At 40.1% G+C, this 15,874-nt stretch overlaps 1 long non-coding RNA gene and 1 pseudogene across 2 annotated transcripts; both read left to right on the top strand.

Moving 5' to 3' along the window:
- The first annotated feature begins 2,958 nt into the window (after positions 1–2,958).
- LOC145497258 (uncharacterized) lies at positions 2,959–7,875 on the top strand. Its single transcript, XR_014050670.1, has 2 exons — positions 2,959–4,359; positions 4,843–7,875. It is a non-coding gene; the product is annotated as an uncharacterized LOC145497258 (long non-coding RNA).
- A 251-nt stretch (positions 7,876–8,126) lies between these two features.
- On the top strand, positions 8,127–15,806 carry LOC145498038 (uncharacterized; annotated as a pseudogene). The gene is made up of 2 exons (XR_014050771.1): positions 8,127–9,597; positions 10,974–15,806. The product of XR_014050771.1 is annotated as an uncharacterized LOC145498038 (transcript).
- Positions 15,807–15,874: the final 68 nt, after the last annotated feature.

Below are 15,874 nucleotides of genomic sequence, written 5' to 3'. Positions count from 1 at the left end.
AAACACTAATGAAGGGTTATCCCCGCCAAAACGTCAGACTGCGATAGCATTAACAGCATTTTTTAAAAGGCTTTTTTAAAGCACTCTAACATATTTGTCACCATTTTCCATCATTTATGTTGAGTGCTACCCGACAAATATCTATTTTATGGATTAAAATCATTACTACCGTAATTATGGGTTATTATAGGTTGGTTCGAGCTAACATAGATCCCGTAGTGATCATTTTCAGGAATCAAGAGGTCGTTGAGGACTCTTAGAGGGCAAAGTAGACTAAGCTCATTGTCTGGTTGTCTGCTTACGTTTCATTTGTAAGCACTTTGAGTTTTTCCTTTTTTATTTATCTTCAGCGAATCAGTAGCCTTTGGGGTTCGTAGTAAGCACTAAATGGATTACTGTTGTGTTCCCAAACTTTGAACTTAAGCACTGCAAGTACAAATTAAAACCGTGCCTGAAAGTTTTGACAATGTTATCCGGAAACTAAAACTGCTTGCTGTCTCATTAATGTCAGATGAAGGTTATCGTTTCTATGCAGTTATCAAAGAGAAGTCATGTCTTTCTTTCAATAAAATGTGTAAGTGAAGAGGGTTTTTTAAGCACCGTCTGCAATCAGTAATTACACACCGGAAAATCCAATGTCTTTTACCGGGGTCTTTGAGTAGTATAGAGCCTTAGAGTTCATAGCGAAACCATTTTAGTACCACTGTAATGGTGTAAATAACTAAATTCATGACTTTCAAAGCAACTAAATTGCTATAAAATCTGTCATCTGGCTGAAGCAATGAAGGGAAATGGTTGTCTAGCCTGAAAACAAGCTTTCTGGGTGGCTGTTAGAGTAGATAACTGCCAACTTCATTACATAACACTTTTAAGGCACTGGTACTGATACTCGATCAAACCTAACATAAAGAGATCAAACAAAGGTAAAATATACAGCTTTCAAGTTTGAGTGTATGAGATCTCAAAAAGAAAACGAGAAATATCTTTCCTCTTAATTTTTAATGCAAGAAACTTTCATTTTCCACACCCAGTCAGATGGCTAGTACTGACCCGTATATTATTGGAATTAGCATTTTGAAAACCTCTTTCAAATAAGTCGCTTTTATCACCTTCTTTCCAGATTATGCAAATTAAGGAGCATTTATTTAAGTCTGAGCGAAACGGAAATGTAAAAGAACTAGTACGACCGTATTTCATCTTTAATTTTCATCGCCAAACTGCAAACTGCCTTGAAATACTGAATAATAATGAAATTTAAATTGCTTTGAGTTAGATTCTAACGACGTGCTATTTACGAATCTGATCCTTAGGATCAATCTGTTATTATGTTTAAAATACAGCTGACATGAGTATTTGACTTTAATTTCCTTGTCTGATTACCTATTTGTGTCGTTTCAGTATTGCTGGATCTTTTCTTCTGGGAAAACGTTGCTACGTAACATCTTGATGACCATCAAAATTCATCGTGTAAAATCAGCTTTAACTCGAATTTTGAACGCTAGATGGAAGTTGCGTGCAGTTTCTCGCCAAAAAATTGTACACGCACAAAGTAAATAGGTCTTAGCTCTTTGTTGAGAATGGGAAATAAAAACTGTCACGTAGGTTCCAACAACAAGTCTCGATTAACAGGTCTTTAGAAGCGCATTTCAATGGCTTTTTACAACTTTAATTGAACATACATTTCCGTGGATGAGACAGCCAGCACAATCTGCCAAAATTATCATCGGTAATTCAGAAAGCCGTAATCCTGTGGATATTTTTTTTTCGCGCAGGTTCTTTCCCATTTTAGCTGCTGATCTCATCTATAAATTACCGTCTCTTTTTCTAATGTAGTTATCGTTTTGGCGATATCATTTTCAACTCAGTCTCGAGAAAATCGTTTCTTTACTTCGATGATGAGTGATTATACAAGTAAGTTAGGAAATGTTCTTCGTAGTTTTCAACGACAAGTGATATGGCAAAGTGTTGATATACTCTTCTGAAAAAGTGATCGTAAATCTCGCTAATTCTTTCCTCCGCTGTGACCAAAACGATCGAAAGTTTTATCAACATCAAAGCAACATTGATTAGGGCAAACTAGATGCAAATTAATTCTCGAAGAACATACAGCAAACTGACGTAAAATTACAAAAGTGTGTTGTGTATTATGATGATGCGATTCAGTGCAGACAAAAACTAGACATGTACTGACGGCTTTCCAAGGTTGAGTGAAGGATTTTCCAAGGGGTGGACCATTTGAATTGTGAGGGGGATGGGGGGGGGGGGGGTTGGATGGTTTTGAAAAAAAAAACGTATTCTGGAAGTATACTTATACCAATAAAAATCATACAGAAGACTACTGCCGAAAAATATGCACTAAATCCTTTATTGGCCAATCTTGTTCGGTCAAGATGGCTGGATAATGGCTTCGTTCTTTTTTTGCGTGTTTACGGACCTCGAATCCGTCTCAACCCACAAACACGCAAAAAATTAAGAGCTTGGCCAACATCCAGCCATGTTGACCTCACGCTTGGTCAATAACCCATACATCTTGATAAACGTAAGTAAAGAAAAGTGAGTGAAGTCACAAGCAAGACAAGTAAATTTGAGGCCCTAATGGGGAGGGGGCGGAGGTAAGGATACGGGGTATTTAATAAAAAATCAAAGGAGACCTATCGTCAAACTCGTGGATTAAGTAATCTAGAGATGAAACATGTTGGTGAACTTGCAATTACTGGTGTATTTTTAAAGGCTGTTAAAACAAGCTGGGTTCGTACCACGTAAGGTCGCAATTATCTCACAAAGCGTAGGCTTTTTTCGTTGGCTTTTGTTGCACACATATCACAGAATAGCTAGGGTGGCAAAATTGCAGCTGAACAGAGAGTGGTAAAGGCTAAGGGTTCTTGGGTCACAGAGGACACTCATGCCAAAGAAATCATAGAGTACTCCCCCCCCTTCCCACACACACACACACACACACACACACACACACACACATACACCCAGATCTTGATGTTGATGTTTGTCTGCCTGCTGGGGAAATTTACAAGTATTCAAGTCGTAGAGCTTACAGACCTTTTTCATTGCATTTCACTCAACGCTATAGGTAAGGTTTCTTATGAGACAGCACTTCTTTTCCAATGTAGAACCGCTTGTCTCTCTATATATATTGCATGTAAAGTACATCAAAATAAGTAGCCTCATTTGCAAGCATTTTCAGTGTTGATCCAAAAAGTCTTTCCACCCATAAATATGTGCTCCAACGAGCACACAGAGGGGTTTCTTTCCCTTTGTTATCTTTTCAATCAGGAAGCAAAAGTGTAAACACAAGACAAGGTAAAAATCATTTAAGCTTATCAAAGTCAAGTATTTGGGAATTTTTTTCCACGTTTATGTGCATTTCACATCCCACTCAGAGTTCAAATCAATATACTAAAATAAACAAGACAAGTATAGAGAACACAACTGTAATCTAAACTTAACTCGATGTCGGTTGAACGTGGATTACTCAATTGATTGAACGTTGGATCTCACAGGAGATCTAATCAGCCAAACTTGAAAAGTAATAAGTCAGACTACTGCAAGGCTGACACAAGGTATATTCAAAACAATATTTTGGCTGGCCTCAGGTTTAGATGTTACTAATTATAAAAATGAAATTACAATATTATATAATGGTGCCGATGTTTGCCCTGGTTTCGTTCATTGAGAAGTGTTCGTTTCGCTCATATAAGTTCATTAACGTTCTCGAATAAGACACATTCTCATCGAAGCTTACCACATTAGTGGGTCACTTTCCAGCAAACAAATGCTCATCTCCTGGTCATTTCGAACGCCTGGACGAGTCAAATGCTCATGAAATTCAGCGCTCAAGTTGGCCATAGTACTAATTCGAACATTCGAAGTCAACCCCACTTCAATCTAGCGAAACACGTAACATTAATGGTCGTGTAAAAGCCACAAAATCATCAATTCGGGTTGGTACGATACACATGCCATTAGGGACAGCGCGTCTCCCAACCCCAAAATGCTTTGGAAACGAAAGAATATCGAGGTCGAAATGTATTACGGACCAAAATATAACAAGACAGCGGGAACCTGGTCTCTAACATTAGTAGGCCTGGTTAATTTTATCATTTTTAGAGGGTAAGGTAAATCCTGAATAAAATTTTTCACTTGAATTGCTCCAAGCATTGTTCAATATTTATGTATAGAATGATCCTTGCAAAGTTGAGCCGTCGACAGGGCAAACCCAGTGCTTACAATACTGAGGTGGTTTTCGAAAGCTTTTCGCCAGCCCAAAACTCGGCGAGAAATCGATCGACAAATTCAAAGCCGTGATCTGGGACAATCCTACTGACGATATGCTACCAAGTTATGGTAAGTTTTTTTTAAAGAAAAATTAAGAAATGACTTCATGTGGAGTGATGTCGTGATGTGTAGGCTTATTTTTCCAGGTATATCCTGAACTAGTACTGGAACCGGCTAAAATATGCAATAAAGTTTGTGTAATTTTAAAGATAAACAAAACGAAAATGCGTGCACGGGCCCGAAAAAGTAAAATGATGTAAAATAGAAAATGGGATATGCTTATTTTGTAGCTGAAAAAATGCGATTAGGGTTTTACACATGGTGTAGAAGGGTGGAAAGGGGGTGGGGGGTTGGGGGATGCCATCTCCAATACAGTATCACAGTTTTGTTGAATTAGAAAGCAGTGACGCTTAGAACTTTATAATCTTATATACATCTTTGTCCGCTAGCAGCCCACTCCAACTCTACTTTTTGAGGTCTATTACCCCACTCCCTTAGAAAATATTTAATAAAGCCAGATGAAAAGTATATCATGTTGTTACTAATTAACAGGATTGACTGCAGATGAGCTTGCCTGTCTTGCTGCATCGGGAATGCAAGGCTGGGTCTATACTGATCACGTCACATGGGTGTTAAAACAGCTTAATGACATGCAAAATGATACCATGCTACTATGCCCAACGTCGTTGTTAATATCCACAACGAGATGATGAGGAAACCTAAGTTACTTAACCCTGGACCATTAAAAAGGCTGGTTTTCACTCTGAATGTGGGACAAAGGAATGGCAAAACTTTCATTGGCAACCCTCAAAATGGTGGTAATCATTGGGTACTGGTAGATGTTGAGCTGCGACCTTTCATGAAGATCATATACTGTAAGATGCTGGCTTGGCAACCTCCCCCAGACATCATTGATGTCGTCAATGATTTTGCACGGTACATTCCACAAGTTGGAAAGCACAAAAAGAGTCATTTGGTGCTTGCCCACTCTCCCAGTGCGACTAATTGGCAGGGTCATGAATGTGACCGGTGATGCCGTAACTATTCCCTGCAGAGTTGCACTGATATATGTGGTGTTATTACTCTGGTGAACGCAGCTGTGGTAGCCTTGCACAGCCCTCTTTTCTGATGGTTAACGGGTCCAGTGATCAAAGAATCAATCTTCTTGCAACACCTGACCCAATACTGTGTCGCCCATGAGCAGAGACGAAGCCGTATTCTTGTCAGTGTGAAACAAAGTTTTAGTTTGTTTATTGTGGAAGTGCCACAACTTCCGCTGATGACCACTCCATCTTTCCCTCACCCCCATTAGTGGTCATTATATGGTTTTACACATTGTGCTGGCATTATTTTGAGCATAATAGTGAGGCAAAAGAATCTAGCAGTACGCAGGAATAACAGTGACAAAACCTGGCCGATGTCTTTTGAGCATAATATATAGTGAGATTTTTTGATCATCAAGCATTTGCATAATGACAACAAATTTGAGCATTATGTGTAAAACCCTATTTCATGACCCATTTCCAGTACTATTCTGATATTTACAACACATGTTTGCAAACACAAAATCCTTTAACAACAGAAAGACAACAATGTTGCAAAGGAATACTCCTTCTAACATGAACCAAATGCACTGCCCCATGAAAAATGCAGGACATGTGGTTAGTGTAGTACAAAGATAGAAGAGTGCTTTTAGAAACCTTTTGACCTAAGTTTTCATCTCTAAAATGGCCCTTGTGATATGATCAGTAGCAGGCTGTACATGTTTTCGTGACGATTTGTAGAGATAACTGTGCAACCTGACACTAGCCTTCTAGCAGGCTACTGCCATATTGGCTTATGATATTGGCTTATGTTATTCACAGGTCTTTAGCTTCTTCATTGTGAAGAACATCATCATAATTTACTTCTATCAAAATGAAAAAGATCACCAGGGATAATGAAAACCTAGATCTACAGGTCCCTTGGCAAAATTGTTTGTTTGATGCTGTGCTAAATAGAGAAGATGATATCATTATTTAGAGTATTTAGTGCAGGAAACATTTTCACACTAGAAAATATTTGAAATCATTACAGGTCAGACTAGTGAAATTTTAAAAGCTGATTCTAACTGTTTCTGGACGACCTATATGGAACATGCCAGGTCTCTTTCAATTGAAATCATTTTGTTATTAGCAAAAAAGGACAGAGCAGTCATTCAAGACTATTCCAGCAGCTTGTATTAATAATAATATTAGACCATGTTTTTGATGTTCTGTAAAATAGAACAGGGATAAGGATGTGAAATCATTATTGGCATGAGGTGAAACTAGTCTTGTGTTTCACACATTTAATTTCAGTGGGCTATCACAATACTGGGCATTGTGCTTTGCATAAATATTTGATCAATCAGCTCATTTCCGTAGGATTTTTATCAACTTGATCCCCACCACAGATATATACATGTACATGTACATGTAAGTTCTGAATGGCACAGTGCGAACTATATTGATTTTGCAACAAGTTTACTATTAATTTAATATTTTTTTGCCATACATGGCTCGAGTAACATTCTAAGGAAAATTGGACTATGAGTACATGTCTGACATCTACTGTCATTTCAATATTGTCATATAGTTATTTCATATTGTTCTAGAGTTTTTACTGCTTTTAAGCAACAAATCTGAAACAAACATTACATGCAGAAACAAAAAAAACAGATAAATATTATTATATATTATATTATATATTTTCAGGCTTTCAATGTTGGTATGTGTATGGAATTATAATGGGATTACGGTATGAAATTCTGTATTGCTGCATTAAATACACGACAAGCCGTTATGATTATTGTTAATCAAATTAAAGAAACTACATATAAAATCCACATACACAACACAAGCTAAGGTTCGTTTACTAGTAACAAATAGGTCAATGAATTGCAAGATAATAAATACCGTGGTGCACAACTGATCTGATGAGCAAAAATTTCTGTGACTGAGACGTTCGAGGGATAATTTGCGTTTCCTTTCAGAAATATTTCGAGAAAACGTGGGCTGGTGGTCGCTAACTACGTTTTAAAGCTGAAATCAACCAGGCGTTTCAAGTGTTAGAGACCAGGCTCCCACTATCTGATTATATTTTGGCCCACAATACATTTCGATCTCGATATTCTTTCGTTCCCGATGCATTTTGGGGTTGGGAGACGCGCTGTCCCTAATGGCATGTGTACGATACATCCTTTGAGTAGTAACCGCGCAAACACGATAGCGAGGCTCGCGCTGACTGCACGGTTACTATTCCAATATGGCGTCGGGCTCGGTTACTATTCCAACATGGCGTCGGCCTCGGGCGTTCTCGTTCGGGCCGACCAATTACGAACAGTGTCTACACCTGAGTGAGTGAGTGAGTGAGTGACACATTTGCATATCGACGTCCCCGCAAGAAACACGTTTCTACGCTTCGCGTATCCACGAGTTTAATTAACCGGATACAGGATGTTTGGGGAAAAAGTTTAAGTGCCCCTAACCCCTAATTTTTTTCCTTAGCCGTCAAAATAGTCTTTTTTCTTCTGATCACATTGAAGAAAATATTATGATAGTCGTACGATTTTTCCTCTATTTTCTGTGAATTTTCAAAACTGGGAATCTACGCGTTACTGTGGTTCAAGGCCTAAGGAGAATGGGTCCGTCAGCCGGGGATCTGAGATATTTAAGTAAGATAAACCAGGGTATCAAGTAGGAAAATCGTTAATTTTAGTAACTGGAATAACGAGATAAGGGATATTTAGGCCAATACTCGGAACCCCCCCCCCCCCCCGCCCCCCAGTAATATTTATCCATACAGTATCCCTTAAAAGAAAGCAACCTACGTGCACTTTGATACAATACAAGGAAGGATCGAATACCCGCACATTTTCGTTCACAATGCGATTTCAAAGAGATTTTTGGCATAAAATTACGCTTAGCATTTCAGTTAAGTGTTTTTGTTTGCATTTACCTCACATTGTGGTCTTGTCCTTTTATCTATTTTAAACTTCTTGATCGGGTCGGACTCTCTGAGCAACACAATTGTAGTATTGATCAGTATTGATGATGACAGCCGCCTAACGCAATTACTTCGGGTCCTCCAAATCATAAACCTTTTTTGTTAGCTCTTGTTCGTCTCAATTTTCCAGAATGATAGATGACTTTAGAGAGAAGATTGTACGAGGACTATTTTAGAAGAAAAACTCTGCCTAGCTTGCTCTCCAAATGTTTCATTCAACTCAAGAATTTAACACCGCATCACAAATTTACCGCCTTTTTATACCTTCACTTCGTTTCCATTATCCACTCGATTCAGCGTTTGTAGCAACTGGCTATTAATAACGAATGTTCTATTCATACCGAAGGCTTCAGAAAGATTTTCCTCAGAAGAATTGTTAATTCCATCTAACGAATTCCTCAGACAAGGTCAGGTGGGATTTAGAATGGAAAAACGTGTACAGCCCAAATCTTTCCTACACGTAACATTGTCGACCCGTAACTAAAAAACAGAAGACGCCACTATACATCAGTACAGTATTTCTTCTACTGTTCTAGCACTCTTAATATTGCCATTGCAATGTAGTATTAGTCATGGGATTTATTGGCTGTGTCCTCCCTCCAAGGTATTTAACTTATCAACATCAACTACAGTAGGTATTGCATGAAACGACATCAGACAGAGGTCCGCTACAATTCTGCATACCGTTCTCTAACTATGGACACAAGAATCTCGTTATCTGCAAAGAGGTGGCTGGACATCATTACGTTGGTAATAGGTCTTATCACGGTTTTCGACGCCATCTTGACGGTAGGCAAAGCGGGTTCGAAATTACAAAATTAGAAAAGTTAACTGAGCGTCTTCTAGCCAAGCTACGTCCTTCAAACTTTGTATTTTAACGTTGCGATTCACAAAGTGTGTAAAGTTCAATTTTGGAAAAAGTTATTTGCCATCGGATTCCCATACAAACTTTGTAATTCTAACCGCTTTGCCTACCCGTCAAGATGTCGTCGAAAACCGGTGTAACGCCTGTTTCGTGGATGATCCCATTAAAGAAACGACGTCACGAGGAGATCGCGTGTGATCGTCGGTTGACCTCTCCCCCAGGTCTCGTGACAGCCGAGTGAATAGAAAAATGAAACTACAAGGCTCGATCTATTCAATGAATCTGGACTGTACTCCGACTCTGGTCTGGACTGTGCTCAACTAGAATTGTTTGATGCTTCTGATTGTCCTGAACTTTACCGATGAATTCACTCATCAACATTTTACTAACTTTGAGTATTTGGGGTATCAACAAAGGTAAGTGACTATGAAGTCCCTATACCTCCAGTTCATACGGAAATAAGTCAGTTTACTTTCTGTAGTCTGTATATGACTAACACTTCATCAACAAACTTCTCAGTAACGTATTTTCCATGATCGGCCCTGTGTTATGAAGCATTTTAATCTGGAATATACATATAAATGGGAAGACGAGCAAATCTTCCAGTGACTATGGATATGTATTCTGCACGTGACACTTCCGGTCACTTCCGGCTTTCTTCCCTAGCTTGCAGTTTGGAATAAGGTATAAAACACGCGTAACCTGAAAAGTATGCTGAATCATTAGTCGAAGCTGGAAATTTGTCCTTGACCAACAAAACAAGTTTACAATGAAATTTGAAAGGGTGAGAACCAAATTCAGACATCTAGGTACTATCACGGCGGAGAGCTTTAACACGAACAGGGTCAAATCTGCACTGACAGGGAGGAAAGCTGTCATCCCATTGTCCATGATTTTCTTCCTGATTTTACAACATTTTTACAGCACAATTCATCATTATTGCGACAGAGACGAGCCTCATCAAGTTGTCATGTTACTGTTACATTACGTAATCATGTATTCGAGCAGACATGTATTGGGAATACGAACTAATACATATTCTATTCGTAAATGTTAACACATAATCTCAGCTTCTTGCTAAACAATACGCTGACAGTATTTATGTTACGTTTTATAGCAAGCCTGAACACCGTTTTCGCTGCATCCTGAGTCTGTTTAGTGTCTTTAGTGTGACGGCATTCTAAAAGCGTGACGCAAGGCGATTAGACTGCGCGATTAACCTCTCGACAACGGCCAGTTAATCAACAACTGACGAACGGTGTATACAAATACCCTACAGGCGGTGAAGCAAGACGGGCAGGGAGGCTGTAGCCCCCCCACCCCCTGAAAGGAAACACGAAAATTTGGGGGGCTGCCCCCCCCCCCCTTCGTAATAGCACTATTCCGTTTCATGGTCTGCCCGAAGTAGATCAGGTTACAAATATCTGAGAACCATTTGCGAAACGCCTGCCACCAAAAGGCTACTAGGAGAGATAAGAGGTATGCGTTTGGCTTAACGATGAGCCCTTTTGTTTCAAAACACTCCGCCGCCTCTGCCCCATGTTTTATTGCAAAAGGTGACAAAAATGGATCCATTCCGCGCGTCGTTGGTCTCTGTTTCTGTTTGATTTCAGTTTTATTATATATTTTGACAGTTACGTATTTACGTGCTAAGAAAAGTGTCATATTACATCCCTACCTCCCTATAACGGGCACCCCTGTCGTCAAGGTGGCCGTTGTGGAGAGGTTCGACTGAAGAACCTTTATATTTGCCTTAAAACTAACTTAAAATTGTTTTAAAATATTTCCGCAGTGCCTGTTTTCTCTAAAGAAATCTATGTTTCCCGCCACTATGGAAACAACTTGACTTTTTGCGGTGAGACGATTCACAATGCCTGCAAAACGATTGGCCTTGCCCTTGCGCAGGCGCAGTGGAACGACACCATCTACATCGATGGCACTGACACGTCACGTGATCCATACCCCTGCTTGCCGACGACATCACATACAGGTGGACTCTACGTCGACAAAAGCTTGTCTCTGAAGAGATTTGGCGACGCTGAGGTATTCCTTAATTGCTCCTCCTCAAGGCAAATCGTTTTTGATGGGAGTAACGCGGCATCCGAGACAGTAATTATACAGTTAACGGGGCTGACGTTATTTAATAGCTCTGTTACTGCTAGAAATTGTTCGCTGTATGTCAACAGATGTCTCTTCACAAATGCTATGCCTTTCCCGAACGCAACTGCTGTAGTCAATTTTGAGGCTTTCCAGGAACATTTCTCTTTGACAATAAAGAACTCCGTTTTCAGTAACAATGCTTTTTCATGCATCTGTGTTGTCGGGAACAGCCCTCGAATAGAAGTTCACGACACCACGTTCATCGACAATAGCGTTACTTGGGAAAGCCTTAAAAGGGTTGATGTCGCTGTATTTATGGTATTGTTAACAAGACAGCACAAGAAATATGGCTTGTCTATGACATTAACCAACATCTCATTCATGTATAACGAGGCGCCCATGGGAGGATGTCTTCACATCCAGACAATTTATGTTAATTCTGCAAACGGGCAAACGGTGAAAGGTCACCAGAAGAATAGAGGTAGCATTCAAAAGGACGTGAGCATTATTTCTCAGCCGTACTCTACAGATTATATCAGAAAGCAATCAACAAGGGGCAGCATTTCAGTGTATATTAGTGAATCAAGGTTTTGTCATAATACTGGCGGAGGAGCGATCACTGTGAACCGAGACGTTAGCATGGTAAACATTTCCGTTACAAAGTCTGATTTCATCAATAACAGTGCCTCATTGGAGGGTGGTGCCATGCTGGTTGAAAGTTTAGACGAATTTTTTCTGCAGATCGAAGACTGCAAATTTCTTGAAAACAGCGCCAGAGACGAGGGATCAGCGATATACGTGATAGCGATTACACTAGAGGCAGGTTCAGTTCTAATTCGAAATGCCTTGTTCATGAGAAATATTTTACACAATCTAGACTTTATTGAAGATTTTCCCATGGGTGGTACTCTGGCATTATCTGCACAACAGGGTTACCTAAAAGTTTATTTGGAAAATGTTTCATTTGTGTATAACAAGGTGGCCAAAGGGAGTTCAACTTTGTACACTGAAGGTTATTTCTTAGAACTTACGATTGTTGACTGCACCTTTCATGCGAATTCGCAGGATGAAGGTTTTACATACGACTGGACAACCATCAGTATTGACTCGTATCAACTCAGTTTCACTCTTATCGATACGGTCATTTCTGAAAATAAAGCAAAGCCAAGGGCCGATAATAACACATTGGAGGGACAGCCAGTTCATTTCCAAGTGGTAGGTCTTTATCTTTCACGGATGAACATAAGTGGCTTACACTACAGGAACAACAATGGTGGAGGAATTTATATTCAGCTGGGCTTAAATGAAAGAACTAACTCAACTTTTTTCTTACAAGACTCTCACTTTGTAAACAATGAACTATTTTCCATGGAGATTAAGGCGAAAGCAAACGCCTTTCTGCAGATAAGACGCGTTTACTTTACTGCAAATTGGTTTGTAAATTCTGGTCTCGGTAGCTTGGCCTTGTTTTTCATCTACACTACAGCACAAGGAAACCAAATAGCGATACAAGACACCACTTTTGAGAACAATACAGTACAAGGTACCATTTTGTTGTTTAGATTACCGCCCGATGAAAGAGATCTCCGCGCATGTAAAATTCCAAAATGGAATTACGGAAACCTGATCCGATTTATCAAAGTTGCGTTCCATAAAAACAACCCGGATACTTCAGTAATGAGATTGGAAAACGGGCACAATACTCTAAGCAATTGCCAATTTGTTGACAATTTTGCAGCGTATACAATTTTTATTGCAGAGAGTTCCACCAGTCTTGAATTAGTCAACACGTCTTTTGAGCACACACAAAATTGGAAAATGGGCACTTCTCGCCTCCTTTACCCCAAATTAATGATTTCTGCAGGCTTTCGAGGATTCATATATTATGCAAGTTCAGGACCCATAAATCTGAAAAACGCGACTCTCACAGTCTACACAGCCCAGGACATTGACGCCTATGTCATGGTCACGGGCTCAAGTGCTGCACATGTTGACAATTCCTCGGTCATTCAATGCCCTGTGGGGACGCTAAGGGGCTGGACAAAGTTCTCCCACCCTCACCTCGTTTCAAATAATAAATGCCCAAACGGGTTATATGAGGCTATGTCGCAGTCCTTTATCATCAGTTGTAAGGCATGTTCCACAGGATTCTACAGTGTAAAGCCATTTGCAAAAACGTGTCTGCCTTGCCCGTTTGGTGGAAACTGTTCAAGTGGCATTGCTGCAAAACCAGAATTCTGGGGTTTTCCTTTGTTACCAGACCATGGATTTATCAACTTTCAAAATTGTCCAATCGGTTATTGTTGTCCTACTAAAAGCATCAGCTGTCCTTATGACAACAAGCATTATTTGTCCAGCGGCTGCTCCGGAAACCGTTCTGGGTTCCTCTGTGGTGAATGTAAGCCCCAACTCCAGATGGCCATCTTGGATCCGATCCGTCTTCAAAAGGCGGTGGATACGTAAAAGTACTTTTCTACTTTTACCAGGTCGCTAATTTAGTGTTCGTCTCTGAGGGCATTGAGATGCATTTGGCATACAGTTACTTGCTGACTCCAATCATTGGCTGGTTCGACTTTAAAGCAATCAGTTCAAACGACGGCCTGGTTTGTCCATTTCGCGGGCTCACAGTGCCTTCAAAGATATTCTTGCATGCCTCTCAGGTCTTCGCCGTGTTATCAGGTGTCCTGGTCATTTTTCTCTTGCATGGGACTGTCAGGAAATTTCGGAAACAGTCTCCGGCCTTGCCTTCCTCTGGTCAGTACTTTGGAGCTACCACAGAATGTTTGCTGCTTGGCTATTCGGCACTAGCGTGCGCAGCACTTAAGACCTTGAACTGCGTGGAAATCCAGTCAACCTCTCGCTTCTTCTACGATGGAAACATCCATTGTTGGCAATGGTGGCAAAAAATGTGTGGAGTTTTTCTGGCTGTTTACATAATCCCTTTCATTTTTGTTTTGTACCTTGGATCAAGTCTGCTTAACGGCAAAGTCATGTCTACAAAGCAATTTTTGTGTGCTTGTGTCTTTCCATTGCCGTTCGCTGTTCTTTGGATGGTTATTTGCAAGAAGAGTTCCCTTAACGCAACGGAAACTCAACGTGTTAACGACGAACTATCACCTTTGCTAACTAGCGATCGGTCGACCGAAGCCGAGCACGATTACCATGATCTAACGGACGATGTTGTTTACGGTCCTTTCAGGAAAAGTAGCGGTGGCCAGGGTCCTGGAACCGTGTACTGGGAAAGCGTTTTAATTGGTCGTCGCTTGGTTCTGATCTGCCTCCACACTTTCATCGTGTTTCCTTTCGTTCGGCTGGTTTGCTTGAGTGTCACGTGCGCTGCTATTCTTGTGCACCATATATGGGAAAAGCCATTCCAAGACCCACGTGTTAATCATGCAGAAACGGCCTCGTTGACTGCCTTGCTTGTTTTGGCGGTCATCAACATGGCTGAAGCTGCGCTTGCTATAAATGGCGGGCTTCTCTCGGAGCAGGAGCGAGTTTGTATGACTGTGTTACATGTCGTTGAAATCATCATTCTGGGAACAGTTCCTGTGATATTTCTTGCGGTCATTTTGATTTCTGTCGTATGGCAGTTGATCAAACTTTGCCAGTTTTGTTTGGCAGCCCTTTTTAAATAGCTTGATAATAAGTCACCATTAATGGCATTTTCGAGAAAGATCGACAACTGCTATTAACACCAGTATATGCCAAAAGTGTGGTGACACTGAGAATCTGAGCTAACTAAAATTACCAAGGGCCTATGCTCTTGATGCAGTGCCATCTACGATTTAGAACCAATATTAGACATGATTAGATATTATTTATAGGAACTGGTAGTTTGAAACTGAGAACTAAGTCTATTTGTTTTCAAACGTCCTCTATGCGAACATATTTGAGACGTTTTAGTAAATCTAAACTTGAAGTATTTTAAGAAACAACTCTAATGTGGATTAGACTAGATCACTGAGAAGCTAAAAGGCCTGTAGCTTCCTACATAGACGCTGTTTGGGTTCGTTACGAGCTCAAAGAGCGGTCAAATAGCCCAAAGAGTTTCTGCGTAGGAAAGTAACAGGACTGCACAGAGACTTCATAGTATTAAAGAAAATTTTTTCCATCGTCTTTTTGCGCTTTCAATATGAGTGTGGTAAAATCCAAAACCAAAGTAATAACTCTAGCCAATCACTAAGCACACAGACACTACAGTCAATCAAAACTCGAAGTAATAACATGTAGCTGACTAAAAGCGCGGGAAAACGAATGAGTAGTCACAACTGGTTTTGGTTTTACTTCTGATTGGATTAGAAAGTGGCGCGAGTTTTGTCAAGGAGTTATTTTATGCTGGTGATGTATGCACGCAGAGAAATCTGAAGTTTGCTTCATAATCTCAATTTCTTATTAAAACGGCTTTTAATTGAAAGATCAAAGTCTACTTTGTTTAACGCCTCAAATTGTTAATGCACGAAATGACTGTTTTTTTCAGAAATTCCTCCTTTCTGATCACTAGGGTGATTGCAAAGCCTCGCGGGTCAACCATATTGCACAAAAGAACATGGTCACGCGGTGATACTTCTTTTTCGATGGAATAAGCATAAG

Source organism: Orbicella franksi, chromosome 9 (genome assembly GCF_964199315.1).
Source record: "Orbicella franksi chromosome 9, jaOrbFran1.1, whole genome shotgun sequence".
Lineage (NCBI taxonomy): Eukaryota > Metazoa > Cnidaria > Anthozoa > Scleractinia > Merulinidae > Orbicella > Orbicella franksi.
The sequence above is the reverse complement of the archived record's forward strand: the minus strand, read 5'-3'. Positions and strand labels throughout refer to the sequence as shown.